The following is a 5,390-nucleotide window of genomic DNA, read 5'->3' on the forward strand; positions in this document are numbered from 1 at the left end:
ACCGACGTACGTCACGCCCGCTTCGGGTATTGCATCATCTTACCCATTTTTTTGAAAAACGTTTCCGGCTTCGACTGTGCATTGTGTTACATTATTTGTTTTGATTACATCATTATTTCGTCCCATTCACCGGTTTGAGGTGACCGATGTATCATACTTTGTTCACACGATTTATTTACGATTCTGGCCGGAATCGTCGCCATTTTTGCGGCGAGTGCCATCAATTTTGAAAAAGAAGAAGAAGAAAGTGTCATGGTGTGCAGGCGTGTGAGCCACGAGATTAAGCACCAGTATAGTGAATCGAGCATGCTGAATGAATTATAAGTATTTGCACAATGCAGTTGCTACTATAAAATAGGAAGTATTTTTAAAGAATTTTGATTCTTTGAAAATATTTACTATTTTAAAATAGTAACTGCACTGTGCAAATACTTAATTCGTTCAGCATGCAAGCGTGTGCGCGAAATTTTATATATATGTGTATGTATGTGAGTATGTATGTGCATGCATACTAGAGACATCACTACGATAACGCGGATACTATAGAGACGTATTGGAGACGTATTAAAGACAAAGGGTAGACCGGGGAGTAAAGGTCCCCGGGGAAAAAGGTCCACCCCTTGTATCTCGGTAATAAGGCATTCACTAGAAAATTTCGCCACACAGTTCGTCAACTAAGAGTGAGAATCTAATGTCACACAGTTCGTTACTGCCTAATAACCGTCAGGAAACTTGCACGGATGTGCCTATGTGTTTGAGAGCCAAAAGTAAGATATTAGCGCCGCAGTTATTTTGGTCTGAAGGGATCATTTTTGCACCTAGATAGATTAAATAAGTGTATTTATTAATCTTATTCTATTGTTTTAACAGTGTGATTATTAGAATTGTTATTTCTATTATAGTTTTTTAATAACAATGCCGCAAAGTTTACGTGACTTGTTGGGATAAAAAGTGCCATGGTTGTTGAGGTAAAAGTGCCATGGTTGTTCTGTATTCGTTAATGTTGATTCTATAACAAGTCGATAATCCTAAGTCAATAATCTTATCAGTGAAGTTGACCAATAGCCAACAGTACGAAACGTTACCGATTATTTTCGATTATCGACTCATTGTAGAATTAGCATTAGTGGTGTTCGTTACGTAGAGAGATAGGTAAATTATTCAGAATGCGATTTTCATCTCCGATTTCAATGAAATTAGGCTTATTCGACGCGTCTATATTACTGTAATAATGATGACAAATGATTTTATCGCTTAATTATCTTTTTATAACAAATATTTTTTCAAATTCGTTATAATCATCCATTATTGGAAGACTGATTTAATTTTTTATTAAGGTCAAAATGACATAAAAAATCAAGTGTAAGAGGAAAGACTATTCTTATTTGTTTTCGAGCACGATATAGTGCTAGTTTTGTTTCTTCTTTTCAAAGTTTGTCTTAGGTTAAGAAAACATTAATAATTTAATTTTCTGTTAAAACTGAAATATTTCTATTATAATTTTGTTACCAAAACCCTCTTAATAATAAAAACCCACCTTATAATAAAAAAAACTCTCTAGTACATACCTATTTTTATCTCTGAAAATAGTTCAAACGTAATATATTAGTATTGGTACTTTTTACTCCATTATATGGAACTTCTTGCCCTACATATGGGGTAAGAAATGCCGAATGACTTCCTCTGTAAAATTTACGATATCTTTGTAATGAAAAGTATATATGCATACTTTCTTGCATGTATTTTATAGTCAAAGGACTCTAGTTTCGAAAAATATCAACACGATCTGTGTGAGTTAAATATTCTTTATTTTATAGCAAAAAATGTCAAAAGTGGTCCCCGGTCTACCCTACTCATACATCTCAGAATAATTATGGTATATCACTAGGAGCTCCCTGCGAAGTCTACGGGATAAGAAACCGCGGGCATAGTAGATTCTGAAGAAATACTCTGTACATCACAGATGCGTCTCGAATACCTTGACGACGTATTCAACATACGTTTGCGATATCGTTCTAACGTTGTCAGAACGTAGATGGCTGTCTGGGTATGTATTTTTAGAAAAATTATATCACATACATAAGAATCTCTGTATCTCGTATATACATATATATTTGGTACGAAAACATGGAGTTCGTGCTCGTTATTCGTTTAAAAGTTATTAACAAAATAAGTTCTGCTATATAAAACAAAATTCTCTGCTTTAAAATAAATCTCCATTGTCCCCTATAATAGCTGAAATAGTATTACAAGATCTTGAGTCTTCTGCTTTAGAAAGATTACCATTAAAACCTTTGTTCTATTACAGATATGTAGATGATATTATTCTGGCGGCTCCTTCTGATATTTTGAACGAAGTTCAAAACGTTTTTAATTCTTTACACCCCCGATTACAGTTCACCATGGAAATTGGGACCAATGGTAGATTGAATTTTTTAGACATCACCATCATTGTTGACAATAATTCAATTATTTTTGATAGATATAAAAAACCGACTTGCTCGGGAAAATTTCTTAACTTCCACTCTCACCATCCATTATGTCATAAAAGAAGTGTTGTCATAGATGCGGTAGACAGAGTTATATTGTTGTCTCATCCTGTATTCCAGGAAAAAAATTTTATTGATATTATCAATATATTTTTACAAAATTGTTATCCACTTCATTTCATTTTCTCCACTATCAATAATAGATTGAATTACCATATTCATAGGAACAACAGTACACAAAATTTTCACGCTTTTAACAAGAATATTCGTGTTAAAAAGTTTTTTACTATCCCTTATGTTAAGTCTATCTCTGAAAGCTTTAGGCCGGTTAGTTGGAAAATGAACTGCAGTAATTTGGCTTATTCCATTCCGAATATCTTAAAAACTACATAAAAAGAGGCAAAGATCAGCTCGAATTTTTCTCTAACCAGGAAGTTGTCTACTAAATATCTTGTGTATATTGTGATGCTAGTTACATTGGGCAGACCAAGAGAAAGTTAAAAACCAAACTACAAAAACATATGTCTGATATAAGAAAAAAAACGGGATCGCCATCAGTCATTACGAACCCTCGAGTGGATTATAACCATGAATTTGATTGGAATAAAGTGAGAATTCTTGACAGAGAACCTTTCTATAATGAACGCTTGATATCGGAGATGATATATAAAGAAGCAAAAATAGAGTCTAAATAAGCAAAACAATACTGAATCTCTACATGAATCTTATCTTCCTATAATATTATTCAGTCTCTTTCTCCCCTTCTTAGTTTTCTGTTCTTTTTTCCTCCTTTTAATTGTACCCTTTCTCCTTTATTTCGCAATTTGCTTATTTATCTTATTGCTGTACATATATCGACTCACTGTTTGTACTTTGAGTTTTAAACCTTTTGTTCTATCAATATTTTTATATTCTGACTGATATTATTTTATTTAACATTGGAACTAATTTTAAAGTATTTACTTTAAAATTTTATTCCTTTTTTTATGTGAGCTCTTTATCAACAAATATTTTTTCATACTTTATATTATTTTAACAGACTGATTGCTTTTTGAATCTCAAATTTTTATACAACCTATATTACATTTTTTCACATTCTGACTGATGTTATTAGTACTTAGCATTGAAAATATTTCGAACTTTTTTGGTATTTTTACTAACGATTTTCTTTTTTATGAGCCTTTTATTAACGAACATTCCTTATTTTATACTTTATATTATATTGTTATTTTGACAGACTGTTTTATTAGCTATTTGTCAGCAACATGAATTTAATATATTAATTAACGTATTTTGCGAAATGTCTATAGCGAGTTACCATCTTGCGCACAATTACAAAGATGATCTCTATTGTATACAACAGCAATATTTTTACCTTACATACTATGATTACCGTTGCGATAACCATAGTATGTTATTTTACTATCTTTTTGTACATCCAGCTGAAGTTAGTACAATTGAAAAAGTTTTTATTTTCGTAGTTTGTAATTTTTAGTTATAGATCGTTGCTATTTCAAATATGTTTATACTATTAATTTATTGAATGTTTTTACACGTCTAACATTGATAATGACCCGATCGGAGTCGAAATGCTGTTTGTTTTATATTTATTTCTATTTATTTTTATTTTAATTTGTTTTAGCGCTTATTAATAGATTTGCTTAGCACTTACATTTTTGTGTTTTCACTTGGTTTGTAGCTTTTCTTAATATATATTTAATTAATTTAAAATAAATTTTTTTCTTTAGAAACAATTTTCTTTGAAAACTTTATTTTCTTGTATAATTCTTGTTTTTAAAGCAGAGAATTTGCTTTTAAAGCAGAAAATTTGTATTTTTGTAACAACCTCTTACTCGAAGTGGGATTCATCCTCCCTGCCTATGGGAATACAACTTTCCACACGAAGCAAAGTGCACCTCACTTCCCCTCCTACTTAGGGGCGCATGATTTTTCACGCGATGTGAGGTCCACCCCGCCTCCTCTCCTGCCTAGGAGCGCAGGAATTTTCACACGAAACAAGGTATACATTACATCCCCCTGCCTAAAATGTAGTAAGTCCCTTGGCACGGGGGGCAGATGAAATGGATTTTGCTTCACGTGGAAAGTCGTGCGCAACTAGACAGGGGGAGAGGTGGAGTGGAACTCGCTTTGCATGGAAAGTCGCGCGCCCCTAGGCAGGGGGTGGGATGTGGAGTGGACCTCACTTCGCTTAGAAAATTGTACGCCTTATGGCAGCGAGGAAGATTGGAATTTCGAATTATTTGTGATAGTTATAATTTAAAATACACGGTTAAATACACATTTATCCTGTCAACTTTATTTGTAAATAGCTTTTGAATGAATAACGAGCATAGGCTAAAACCTTCCTAAGATCACTCAAGGCCATGACCTTCACAATATAAGTCATGGTCATTGGAGATAGGTCCGTTGTTTTCAATATTTATTTTTATGTTATATATGTTGTACGAAAAAATAATAGCATTATAAAAATTTACATCACTGATTGAAAAAATATTTCTTAATACCAATGAAATATGTTCAGATAAATATATATATATATATTACCTCGAATGGATAATAACTTATTTCGATCAAAAAGCAAAAACTCCATAATAAATTTCTCATACGTTTATTCTGATACGGCCAGAGACCTGTTATCGACAATAATATCCGGTTCATATTATACTCTCGTAGAAAATTCTCTAACATGATTAATCGTGGCTGGATCCTCAAGGACTATAACAGAATTGAACGTGCACGTAATGTCATTGATTTTTAGCATACAAGTCATAATTTTCAGTTCGAAATTATAGAATGTTCGGAATCGTCGCTATCAAGTTATCAATTTATTTATATTAGAGTATGTCAGACTAAACTATCACTTATACTTCATGTCAGATA

The sequence above is a fragment of the Trachymyrmex cornetzi genome, unplaced genomic scaffold (assembly GCF_001594075.2).
Source record: "Trachymyrmex cornetzi isolate Tcor2-1 unplaced genomic scaffold, Tcor1.1 scaffold134, whole genome shotgun sequence".
NCBI classification, from domain to species: Eukaryota; Metazoa; Arthropoda; class Insecta; order Hymenoptera; family Formicidae; genus Trachymyrmex; species Trachymyrmex cornetzi.